The sequence below is a fragment of the Rhinolophus ferrumequinum genome, chromosome 12 (assembly GCF_004115265.2).
Source record: "Rhinolophus ferrumequinum isolate MPI-CBG mRhiFer1 chromosome 12, mRhiFer1_v1.p, whole genome shotgun sequence".
Lineage (NCBI taxonomy): Eukaryota > Metazoa > Chordata > Mammalia > Chiroptera > Rhinolophidae > Rhinolophus > Rhinolophus ferrumequinum.
In genome coordinates, this window is record NC_046295.1 from 4842169 (window position 1) to 4856475 (window position 14307).

At 44.0% G+C, this 14307-nt stretch overlaps 1 protein-coding gene and 1 long non-coding RNA gene across 2 annotated transcripts in view; both read left to right on the forward strand.

Annotated features, from left to right (window-relative positions):
* Nucleotides 1-14087, forward strand: part of LOC117031900 (uncharacterized) — a 28935-nt gene extending 14848 nt beyond the window's left edge. Inside the window, exon 3 of the long non-coding RNA XR_004424640.1 lies at nt 13888-14087. This is a non-coding gene — a long non-coding RNA (uncharacterized LOC117031900). The remainder of the gene's footprint in view (nt 1-13887) is intronic.
* SHC3 (SHC adaptor protein 3) overlaps nt 1-14307 on the forward strand; it is a 172653-nt gene that overhangs the window by 53806 nt on the left and 104540 nt on the right. The gene's annotated exons all lie outside the window — the stretch shown is intronic.

Genomic DNA, 14307 nt, shown 5'->3' on the forward strand with positions numbered 1-14307 from the left:
ATATATTAGTTTCAGGTGTACAGCATAGTGGTTAGACATTTATCTAACTTTTGAAGTGATCTACCCAATAAGTCTAGTACACCCCTGACACCATTCATAGTTATTACAATATTATTGACTATATTCCATATGCTGTACTTTACATCCCTGTTTGTAACCGCCAATTTGTACTTCTTAATCCCTTCAGCTTCTTCACCCAGCCTCCCCGCCCCCGTCCTACCTGGCAACCATCAGTTGGTTCTCTGTATCTATAAGACTGTTTTTATTTAGTTTGTTCATTTATTTTGGTTTTTGGATTCCACATATAAGTGAAATGATATGGTATTTGTCTTTCTCTGTCTGACTTATTTCACTTAACATAATACCCTGTAGGTCCATTCATGTTGTCACAAAAGAATGAATGGTAAAATTTCATTCTTTTTTATGGCTGAGTAATATTCCATTGTATATATGTACCACAACTTCTTTATCCAATTATCTGTCAATGGACACATAGGTTGCTTCCATATATTGGTTATTGTAAATAATGCTGCAATGAACATAGGGGTGCACATATCTTTTTGAATTAGTGCTTTGGATTTCCTCAGATACACAGAAGTGGGATTGCTGGGACAAATGGTAGTTCTATTTTTAATGTTTTGAGGAACCTCCATGTTGTTTTCCATAGTGGATGCACCAATTTGCGATCCCACCAATAGTACATAAGGGTTCTATTTTCTCCACATTCTCGCCAGGATTTGTTGTTTGTTGATTTACTGATGATGGCCATTCTAAGAGGTGTGAGTTAATATCTAATTGTGGTTTTAATTTGTATTTCTCTGATGATAAGTGATGTTGAGCATCTTTTTGGATATCTACTGGCGAATTTGAATGTCCTCTTTGATGAAATGCCTACTCAGCTTTGGCCACCCTCTGTCTTTTGATTAGCTCATTTAATCCATTTACATTTAAAGTCATTATTGATAGGTATACAGTTATTGTCATTTTATTATTCATATTTTGATCTTTTTTTTTTCCTTCTTTTTCTTAAACATGTCCCTTTAACATTTCTTGTAACACTGGTTTGGTGGTGATGAACTCTAGCTTTTTCTTGTCCGGGAAACCAAGTAATTAATGTGTGTTTATTGGTTCAATACTGGAGTGTACAGAAGTGGTATAACCTTCCACCCACAAACCCAACACCATTAAATATTTTTAAATACCACATTTAAACTCTCAGATGCACTCTCCTCACATTTGAACATTGCCGAAATACGGAAGCATCTTGTATTCAGTCATGTCTTAAACTCTTCCTACCAGGCAGGCAGTAGCTGTCTCTTTGCTGTCATGGCTAAACACATGAATATCTGGTTGTTGTTCATGTCGGCTCAAGTAAATGACTTTAATCTGCAATGATCAGTCCACCAACCATTTAAGGTAATATGAGTCCTCATTGTTGGCCAAATCCTCTCCCAACACCTTTTGGAAAGACCAAGCACTAAAGCTTGCAGAATGGGCTTTGATGGTTTAGAAGAAAATACTGAAATAATAATGGAGCATTCTTTTGAAAAACTGCTGTGTCACCTGCATTCTTTTTTTTTTTTCTTTTTCACCTACATTCTTGATGGCTCAGAGGATGATATTGCATAGAAATACTCGGACACCAACAACTGAATCAAATAGTGATTCAGAAAAAGTGTTGAAACCAGAATGCAAAGAACTGGGAGGAATATTTTAATCTATTTATTTTACTTGCCTATTTCTTTTTATGTATGCAGAAGAGTGATATATAATAAAATTCTATACATTAATGAGTCCAAAAGAGTTCTTTAAAAGTATGAAAGAAAAATACTTTACATGATAAAGTATTGTGTTATATTTTAATTGGCTGCATTTTTTCTTTTTTTTTCTGACTTTTCAGTTTATTTTTATTTATTTATTTATTTATTTACTTGTTTTTATACATTTTTTTCCTTTTTTTCAAGTTTCAGGTGCACAAAACAATAGACATTTATCATTTATATCCCTCACACAATGACAAGCCCCCTCTCCCCATCCACTATCCCTCTGACATCACACACAGCCATTACATTTCCATGTGTTTTTTCTTTAGTGGTCTGACATACAATATGATCTATTTTATAATCAGTTATATCTTAATTTTGACTAAATATAACATTTTCTTCATTTTTTCTATGCATTTTAAAACATTTTAGATGGTTCTAAATTCATAGAAAAGGTGTAAGAAAAGGACAAATGGTTCCTGCAAGTCTCTATTTTTTTTTATGAGCCATTTAAGAATACATTAGAGATATTATGCCTCTTTAACCCTAACTATGTAAGTGTATATTTCCTAAGGACAATGACATTTCCTTATATATCCACAGCACAGTAAACTTCAACACTGATAGAACACTGTTACCTAATTTAGTGATATCCACATTGATCAATTGTCCCAATAATGTCCTCCATAGCTATTTTTGTCCAGTCCAGGATTCCATCATAATCACACATTGCATTTAGTTGTCATGTGTCTTTGGGTTCCTTTAATCTAGAACAGTTCCCTGGCTTTTCTTTGTCTTTTTTTTTTTTTTTAATTTATTTTTAATTTATTGGGGTGACAATTGTTAGTAAAATTACATAGATTTCAGGTGTGCAATTCTGTATCACATCATCCATAAACCACATTGTGTGTTCACCACCCAGAGTCAGCTCCCCTTCCATTACCATACATTTGATCCCTCTCACCCTCATCCCCCACCCCCCCACCCCCTTTGTCTTTCTTGATATTGACATTTATTAAGAGTACACGTGCCAGTTTTTTTTTTTTTTTTTTTGGTACAATTTAATCGTTGTGGCCGTCTCAGTGCATGGTATCAGGAGGTGCATGCTGTCACTTTGTCTCAATACTGATGACGTCAACTTTGATGACTTAGTTAATGTGCCGTATTTTTCACATACATTGTTGATATAAGTGTTCACTGTACATAAAAGGTTATATTCATCTTTTGTCGCATAGTTTCATAAGCATTTTCTCATCATTAAAAGCTCTTAATATTTATAATTTATTATTGAAAAAGAATGAAGTCTAAAGTTTCTAAATGTGAGGGGGATTGAACCAAGCTGTCATGTAAACTTGGGTTTGAATGTCCTTGAGTCTCTCCATGAGGCATCATGGCCGATGAAGGTGACAAGCCGTCCTCTGATGAGTGCTGCGTGGAGCTGTGGCTCTGCATACACACTCAATCAATGTTTGTTGAAATCTTAAGTTTTCAGGAATCCAGGGAAATGACTAAAAATGAAGCATCAGAAAAAGCAAATTGCTAATAGTGACAGCCCAGAAGGTGTGATTAATGAGACAACCTCCATGCAGAAAAGTGGTATTAAGTACTTTTTCCTTCCTTTCTGTCCCAAGGGCCTTTTCTAAGAAAATGAGTGCAGCTGTATCTGCTGAGCAGCATGGAAGTCACTCACTTTGGAAGACAGGGCTTCCTTTATTTGAGAATCATGTTTTGGTATAATGTCCTTTCTCTTCACATTTTCATTTACTACTTACAACCTGGAAAAATACAGACTTATTGGATAAATTCAAGATTAGCAGCTTATAACTCCTTTTGAAACAAAGGCTTTAAACACTGGGCAGTAAATTCAATGAATCCATCTGTAAGTCTCTGTAATTTAGTTCAATGTACTTTAATACCTAACATACCAGATAAGAGAGAGACATGTTATACTGAACAGTGAGTCTGACCCTGCCTCCTCCTCTGGGGGACATGGTTTGTGGCTGGTGTCCTTCTAAGAGAATGAGCTCTTTTTTACCTGTTGCCTGCTGGTACTCAGGGCCAGTAATATCCTTGCTCTGGGGCATTCCCGCAGGACCCAGGGTCCCTGCAGTGCCCCCTCTGGTGGACCTTCTAACTCCGCCTGTCCCACTGAGCTGGGAGCACCTGTGTCAGAAGGCTGCTCCATTCTACCTGGTGCAATTTCCTCGGCACTCCTGTGAGGCCCTGCTCACACTTCCTCATGTTCTCTTCTGTTTCGGCAAGCAACCTTCACTTCCTCAGGCGTGAGTCTAGCAGAACACCCTCACATAGGTGACTGCGGAACACCTTGTCCCACCTCCACGCTCCCTGGGGAGGACAGCTGGCTGGCAGCTCCTGGGGGTCTGGTTTTCAGGCCCTGTGAGGAGGTATCTGTAGTACCAGCAAATCCTCCCTGCTGCCTATGGCCACCAGAGGCCTTGGCTGTCCTTACCTACATTCCTCCTCAACCCCCTGGGGACAGCCAGGTGACATGGAAGGTGGCATGGGGCTGTTATCCCTACAGCCTGCACACCAGGGGCTCCCTGAGTGTGCACTGAGGGTGGGAGGGGCAGGCAGGCACTTCAGCAATTTTCAATTGAGCCCGCCTTCCTTGGACATCTTTCTCTTGTGTAAATAGCACATTCATGGATTGTTCCTGGGAGAACACACACAACTGTCACTGCGAGTTGGGTCCCATTTGGGAGACAAAATAATCTCTACACCAGGGTTTCTCAGCCTCTCCATTGTTGACATTTGGGGCCGGGTCATGTTTGTTGTGGGGGGCTGTTCTGTTTATGTTAGGATGTTTAGCAGCCCCCTGAACTTCTACCCAGTAGATGTTCCCCCCCCCCAACATTGTGATAACCAAAGCTGTCCTCAGACTTTGCCTAATGTCCCATGGGTTAGCACCACTGTTCTACATGCCTTAAAACTGAATCCCACTTCATTATAAACGGGAAGCCCACTAGAGAAATTCTAGAAAACAAAGTACAAAAAAGGCAAGGGGAGGTTTCTCTTAATTTTTCATTTATTTGCAATCACATGTTATGCAAAGTTCTGTGTCCTTCATTTGTTCTTAAATGTAATATTACGTAACCAGGTTCATATCTCAATTTAACTTTACGTTGTGTGTGATTATTATCTCTAGCCCCTCCCGTCCAATTTATTCAATTAGTCTTAAACGAAATGAACTCAGCCCTTCACACATGGTGAGAGCTAAGTCAGAGCACGGACCTCTCTTGGGGTGGGTGGGGTGGGGTTTCTGAGCTTCTTGAACTGAGGACACAAGACCAAGGTACTGGTTCTCGGGGAATCGAGAATGATCTCCCGCCCACTTAATCAGCAGGTACCACTTTTTATGTTTGGCTCAATTCTTGTTTTCCTCTCAATATGACGCTGATCTGTATTCAATATCAATGCGCGTAGTAGAATAGAACCTGGTCCTCTGATGTGTATGTGCCTCAACGTATGTTATTTATGACTTCTTAGCTGTGGTTTGTTTACATCGGAGGCAGAATTTTCTGACATGTGGCCACAAGCCTTTTAATAGCTGCAGAGCACAAGATGTGCTGGAGGACGTCGCCCGAGAAGCATATTGTCGTTAGGTTTAAAGGGCCTTAGCTCAATTATTTATGGCCTCAGGCAGGACTTCTATCACGATAGGCATAAATATGCATCAAAAAATGATGATACATTTGACAGGAAACACTGAAGGTTTAATTATGCCCAGAATAAAGGAAGAGCTTGAGCTCCATATGAAGCGCAGTTGGTCGGTCTGTGGTCCAGTGGTTTAGCCCGCAGGCGGGAGACACGCCGTTTTCCTGCAGGCTGCTGCGAGGGCCCTGCGGCAGCACACGGCCCTCAGCATCTGGCCCTGACAGCAGTGGATGGTTCTTCTAAAATTTCTTTTGGCTTCTACTTAATTGATACTTTTTTGTGTGGTAAAACATACATAACATAAAATTTGCCATTTTGACCATTTTTAAGTGTACAGTTCATTGGCATTAAGGACATTCACTGTCGTGCAGCCATCACCACCATTCATCTCCAGAACTTTTTCATCTTCCCAAACCGACACTCTGTCCCCATCAAACACTATCTCCCCATTTCTCCCCACCCCAGCCACTGGCACTCACAACTCTACTTTCTGTCTCATGAATTTGACTACTCCAGGTCCCTCATATATGAGGAAACACACAGTATTTGTCCATTTGTGTCTGACTTATTTCACTGGGCGCAATGCCCTCAAGGTTCATCCACATTGTAGCCCATGTCAGAAATTCCTTCCTTTTTAAGCTGAGTCATAGTCTATTGTATGTACATACCACGTTTCATTTATGCATGTATCTGGCCGAAGGACACTGGGCTGTTTCACTTTTTTGCTATTGTAAATAACGTTGCTATGAACATGGGTATACACATATCTCTCCGAGACCCTGTATTCAATTATTTTGGGTAGATACCCAGAAGTGGAATTGCTGGATCACGTTGACAATTCTATCTTTATTTTTCTGAGGAACCATCATACCATTTCCCACAGCATCTGTAACACTTTACGTTCCCACCAACAAGAGTTCTAATTTCTCCACATCCTTGCCAACATTTCCTGTTTTTTTTTTACATATTAACCATCCTATAATAGCCATGAGTATGACGTGGTATCTCGTAACTTTAACAGTTACGATCATTTGCAGCGACATTATGCCTTCACATGTGAGTTCACATTCGTTCTCCTTGAGGGTGATGGGTATTTGCCTGTGATTCTAATGCCTGGTGGCCCAGTCTGAACTTGTCATCTTTCTTCCAGCACGCAAGACTTATGCTGCAAACTAGATCTACTCCCAGCTGTGTGACCTCAGACAGGCTACTTAACATCTCTGGTCTTAGGTTCTAACACATAAAATGGGGATCAAAATGATTCCTACTCTATTAGAAGATTAATACCCTTGAAGTCATAGAACAAGGCCAGACACTCAGCAAACACTCCATAAACATCAACTATGGCTCTTATTATTACTTTTACAGTATTCCTATCTTGGCAATCATGTGGCCAGGTCACCAGTGATTGCTCTTCTGGGAAATGCCTTTTAGGTTCCTTCCTTCCTCCCATCCCACCTCAGTCCTTCCCAGACTTCCTTACCACAGGACTCACACTCACATTAGACCCCTAAGAATTTGTCCAGCAACGCTTCCTCCATCAGTTTGTCCTTAAAAAACACCATATTTCTGTTCTCAAATCACATTCATCATGTTTTTCTCTCGCTTCAAATGCGATAATGGTTCCTAATGACATCATAGATTACATCCCCATCCTGCTGGCTAGTTTTCTCATTTTAATTGTTATTCTTGTTTTTATGTTTACAATGAATTTGCTGAGGTATAACACACCTCTGATGGAGTACACAAATCTCAAGTGTGTAACTCGCTGGAATTTTACACATGAATATGCTGAGGAGCTATCACCAGATCAATATCTCCAGACCCCAAAACACCCCTGTGCCCCCCTGAACCAGTGAACCCCCACCCCGTTCTCGAACTTCTCATAAATGCGATGATACAGTGTATCTTGTATCTGCCTTTTTATTTCCCTCATCATTTCGTCTGGACCTCCCTTCATGCTGCTGCCTGCCCCATGAGTTTGTTTTTTTTTTACTGCTGAGTGGTGCCCAGTGAGTGGAATACTGTAAAGCTGCTATGTACGTTCTTGTGTGTGTCTTTGGGAACGTGCACACACATTCTCCTGGAACATGTACCTGCATTCTTGTGTGTGTCTCTCTCATGTACATTGATTGGTCAAAGGGTAGGCTATTTTTCTTGTTTGACTAAAAAGTTTTTTTTTGTGTGTGACTATCCATTTTCACCTAGCTCTACTGAGGTTGGAGTTACATAAATGAAACACACCCATTTTAGGTGTATGGTTTAATGAGTTCTGCAATTGTGTACAGTCATTTAATTGCCACCACAAAGAAGACACAGAACATTTCTATGTCCCCCACCCCTAATTCCCTTGTCCCTCTTGCAGTCAACAGCCATCCCCAGATCTGCTCTAGGCAACAACAGTACTTCCTGGAAATATAATTTTGCCTTTTCTAGAATTTCACATAAATGGAATCATACTGAACAAGGCCTTGTGTGACTGGCTGCTTTCATTTAGCACATGCTTTGAGGATCACCCATGTTGTTGTGTGTCATCGCTGGTAGAGATGCAAAATGGCACAGAACTTTGGAAAACAGCTGGACAGCTTTTTAAAATAAAGTGAAATATAAATTTACCAACACAGAAATGAAAACATGTGCCCACAGTAGGTCAAAGTTCACAGTATGTCAAAGTTCATAACAGCATTATTCGTAATAGACCCAAGAAACAATCCAATCATCAACCAATCAGTGAGCAGAGAAACAAATTCTAGCATGTATATGCTATAAATGTCACTCAACAATAAAAAGCGATGAATTACTGATGTGTGTGACCACATGGAGTAATTTCTTGTTCTATTTTTTTTTAATTTAATTAAAACAACCGATGCTTATTAAAACAAGGCAAACAATATAGAAGTATAGACAGAAAACAAAGAAAAAAGTTTCTCCCTGTTCCAATCACACCTACATGAGGAGAGGGGAACAGGAACAACAGAGGACAAACACACACACAACACCCCGCCACACAAACACAACGCACACCACACACCACACAACACACACACACACCAGACCCCACCAACACAAGCATCACACACACACCACACACCACAACATCACACACACCCCGCCCACACAACACACTCACACCACACACACACACACACACACACACACACACACACACCCCCCCCACACAACACACGCACACACACAACCACACACACAACACCACACACACAACCCCTCCCACACAACACACACCACACACACACCACACACACACACACCACACACACACACACCCCCCCCCCACAACACACACACCAACCACCACACCACACACACACACACACACACACACACCCCCCCACACAACACACTCACACCACACACCACACACACACACACACACACACACACACCCCCCCCACACAACACACTCACACCACACCACACACCACACACACACACACACACACACCCCCCCCCACACAAACACACGCACAACCACACACCAGCACACACACACACACACACACACCCCTCCCACACACACACTCACACCACACACACCCACCACACACCACACACACACACACACACACACCCCGCCCACACAACACACTCACACCACACACCACAACACACACACACCACACACACACACCCCACCCACACAACCACACACACACCACACACCACACACACACCACACACACACAACACACACCACACCCCGCCCACACAACACACGCACACCACACACACCACACCCACACACACACACACACACCCGCCCACACAACACACGCACACACACACACACCACAAACACACACACAACACACACCCCGCCCACACAACACACGCACACCACACACCACACACACACACACCCCACACACACACACAGCCCACACACCACACGACACCACACACCACACACACAACACACACACACGCCCACAAACACACGCACACACAAACACACCACACACCAACACACACCACCACACAACACACAACACAACACCACACACCAACACACAAACACACACACACCACAAACCCCACCCACAACACACGCACACCACACACACAACACACACACACACAAACACCCCGCACACAACACACGCACACCACACACCACACACAAACACACAACACACACACACCCCGCCCACACAACACACGCACACCCACACCACACACACACACACACACACACCACCCCCCCCACAAACACACACACACCACACACCACACACACACACACACACACCACACACCCCTCCCAAACAACACCACGCCACACCACACACCCACACCACACACACACACACACACACACCCCTGCCCACACAAACACACGTCACACCACACACCACACCACACACACACACCACACACACACCCCTCCCACACAACACACTCAACACACACACACCACAACACACCCCACACACACCACCCCTCCCACACAAACACACTCACACCACACACACACCACACACACACACACACACACCCCTCCCACACACACACACACACCACCACACACACACCACACCACACACACACCACACACCCCCCCCCCACACAACACACTCACACCACACACACACCACACACACACACCACACACACCCTCCCCCACAACACACAACCAACACACCACACACACACACACACACACACACCCCTCCCACACAACACACTCACACCACACACACACACACACACACACACACACACCCCTCCCACACAACACACTCACACCACACACCACACACACACACACACACACACACCCTCCCACACAACACACTCACACCACACACACACACACACACACACACACACACCCCTCCCACACAACACACTCACACCACACACACACCACACACACACACACACACACCCCTCCCACACAACACACTCACACCACACACACACACACACACACACACCCCCCCCCCCCCACACAACACACTCACACCACACACACACACACACACACACACATCACGCATCACTCATACCACACACACCACATTCATACCACACACACACCACACACACATACACACCACACACATACCCCCCACACACTACCACACACATGAACTGCGCCTCTTTTTGTTAAAAACGGGGATGATACCACACTTATTACTCCACAATTTGCCTTCTTCATGAACTGATAAGGAGATTTGGTTCTGACTTATTTTTTATAGCGGCAAATCTATACCACTATATAATTTAGTCAAATATTCCCATTTTTGTTTCGTTTTGCAAAGCTATGCTGCAGGAACACAGGGCCTCTGTCCTTATGTGTGGAGTGATGGAGGGTCAAAGGACCGCACTCAGGCCCACACTGAGTGATGTGGCAGAAAGGGAGGATCTCCGGCCTTCTAGTGGAGGGTGGGGAAGGGGATTACCGCTTCTGAGCACAAGCTTAGCCTGGTCGTTTTGATGGCCTTTTGTGGAGAAGTACGCTGCTGGCCTCCTCATTATGGGGCTGCTGCAAGGATGTTTCTGCGGCTCACGCTGTTCGAGCAGCTTATGGAAGCGGCTCTTTCTTCCCAACCTTGCAGCCATGGGTTTTAATGTCATTAATTTTTACCAGTTTTCTGGTCAAAACAATGTCGTTTTTTTCTCTGAGGTTTTTTCTATACCAGGAAGGTGGCACCTTGTCACATACAAGTATATTTGCTGGCTGGTTTCATTTTTAAATGAATTACCTGTTTATATCACTTGCCTGTTTTTCTACTGGGTTCTTCTTTATTTTCTTATCAATTTGTGGGAGGTTTTTGCATATTTGATATGTGCTAGAATATTTTGCAATACAATTAACTTTTTTATTAGAGTACTTCTATCCATGGTTTATTTTATGACTTGTCTTGAATATCTCCCTCCTTTCTAATATTTTTATTTTTATTTTACTTTATTTTTATTTTCTAATTTTTTATTTTCTAATTTTTATTTTATTTTTATTTTCTAATATTTTTATTTACTTTACTTTGAATAAGATAACCCACTGTGCCCAAACTGGAATCCCCCGCTGAGTTGGAACGCCACCTCATCATCTGTTGAACTCCCTTACATTCTTGGCTCTGTTTCGGGACACTGTTGCAGTCCACTGATATGCCTGTTTTCTGTGAGCAGTAACTTACGGTTCTGATCGTGGTGGTGTGGTAGTCATGTTTCTGATCTGGTAGGAGACATCTCCCTTTGCTGTTCTTTCTTGTTTAAAAAATTTTCTTAACAATTTTTGAACTTTCTTTGCTTTCTAACAACATACCACTGAGTGTAAAAAGATCTCATTAGGATTATAATTATAATCAAATTAATTTATTGCTTTAGGGAGAATTTACATTTATAATATTATGTCTCTATATCCGGCGCATGGTGTGAGTTTCCATTCATGCACATCTTGTTTGTGTCCTTCAGTATCGTTTTACTCTGTCTTCATGCAGACCGTGTCACTCTTTCCACACTCCGTCCATGGCTTGCTCCATTTTGGCCTCGATGGGCATGAGGCCCCCACCATTAATCCCACCGTCTCCCTTCTACGTGCTCACTGTTGTTAGAGGGAAAAGACTCTGGTTTCTCTCTCTATCACGAAACTGTCATGTTAGTTCCCAATAGTTTTTTTTTCTTATGTAGCTTCAACAACGCATTATTTCCCAACAGCGCTCACGGCCCCACCCATGTGAGGTTGGTTCTTGCCTGTTTTCTTGGTTCCCTGCTCTGGGTCACCCCTCTGTCCTCAGTAGCCCTCTGGGCACTTCCTGGACCACTCAGGAGGGAGCCTGAGTGGAGCTGCCAAAACTCAGCAGGGAGCCTCCCAAACGAACAGAGCTCCCCTGTGCTCAGGTGCAGTGATTTCTCCCTCTGACCCGGCACTGGGAGGCCTTGAGCACATCACATAATGTGGGGCTGGATGTGCAGCTTGGTCTTCCTTCTCATGTCATTGCTGAGCCCACTGGCAGCCCTGGCTCTTCTCCTTATCGGTCCTGTTGCCCACTGGGTCTGGGCTGCTGGGCACACGCTCAGCTCCCAGAGCGGGAAGGGCCAGCCCAGGTCGACCCCAGTGCAAGTGGTGCCTTTGTGGCTTGGCAACACGCTGGGCCTTCCCACGTCTCTGGAGGAGAGAGAATGGACAGGGATATGATGTATGCTCACCTGCCTCGTGTCAGCTAAGTGACATGCTGTGTCTGTTGGCCTGCGCCTAACTCTTCTCATTAGCACATGTGTGGATCCAATGATGGACTGGAGCAGCTTTTAAAGGCAGAGCAGGGGTGTTGAGCATTCTTAGGAGGGCGAAGGCCTGGGCTCTGGGGCTGTGCCCAGGTTACACAGTAGTGCCGGCTGGCTAGCCCCCAGGACCATGTTGCCCCTGTGGTGATGGGACAAGATCTCACAGCTGAGGCTGGGCACCCCTCATTCTTGTGTAACTGTGGGGGTGCCCGTTTCCTTGTTCAGGGAGGACTGATGTCAGTGCGGCCCCTGAGTCACCACGTGCACTGTGTGGGTAAGGTCTGGCTTTGGAACCCGAGGGTCTAATTCAAATATGACTTCACTAACATGGTGTGATTCTGGGAAGAGTTAAGTACTTTCTCTGAGCTTAATTTCTTTTCTCTTAGTTTATTTTTTCCCAAACGGAAAAAATATATCTCAGGGGGTTGCTCAGGGGGATGAGGGAGGTGAAGACGCACAGCAGGGACCAGCATGACTCACTCTCAGGGGCTGGGTCACCATGGTGGTGTGTGTGTGTGTGTGTGTGTGTGTGTGTGTATTGTGTGTGAGAGTGTGTATGTGAGTGTGTAAGAGTATGTGAGTGTGTAAGAGTATGTGTGTGTGCATGAGTGTGTGTAAGAGTATGTGTGTGCATGTGAGAGAATATGAGTGTGTGTGTGTATTGTGTGTGAGTGTGTATGTGAGTGTGTAAGAGTATGTGTGTGTGTGCATGAGTGTGTATAAGAGTATGTGTGTGCATGTGAGAGAATATGAGTGTGTGTGTGTGTGTGTGATAGAGCTCCCCTCCTAGAGCTTAGAGTCTTTGTTCTTGGGGAGCCCAGAGACTGGTCTTCTCCTGCACTGCTCCTTAACTCAAGAGTCACCTTTACACACAGCAACCACCCAGAGAAACTACCCTGCAGTGACTATAAATGTTTCACTCAGGACATCTCTTGTTCCCTCTGGCCCCTTCTCCTCCCTGTGTAACTCAGTCAGGGGGACTCTGCTTTCACATTACAGAGAAACAGATAAAGATGGACAGAAAGTCGGACGTGAGGACTGAGAAGGGGGCTGTGTGCAAATAAAACAGGCTATCATGAACAGACAAGGGAACTATGTCCTGCCTAAATAAACACAGGAGCGGCACGTCCCACATGAAGGGCTGTGTTCACAGCATTGACAAATGAGGAAGCATCACTGAGTTTTCTCTCTTGCCTTGCAGATGTAGGCGCACTGAATGGCACTTTCTGCAGGACCTGCGGCCCGCCCCCCTCTGCCCTCCCCTCTTCGGCCTGCTGTCCCCAAATCTGGACTGTCCAGCTCTTCGCCTGGCCCCACACCTCAGTGGGGACCTTCGCCTGCTCTGCTCCCTCCCAGGTCTCCTCCTCCCGGCACATGTCAGGGTGCCTTCCCATCTGTCTATTCCCATGGGGCCTGGCCATTGTCCCTTTGACCAATGGTATTGTAGCCTTTTGCCTGATATTAAACATATTTTTGGAAAAAAACAACCCATTGGGTTCATGTAGTATTTATTTCTAGGAGTTTGTACTTTGGTGTCTTGTATTCCACATTGCTCATCTTCTAAAGTTGGTTTGTATAATAATCTGTGGTTATCTTATTATTAATAAAATGGTGACAGGAA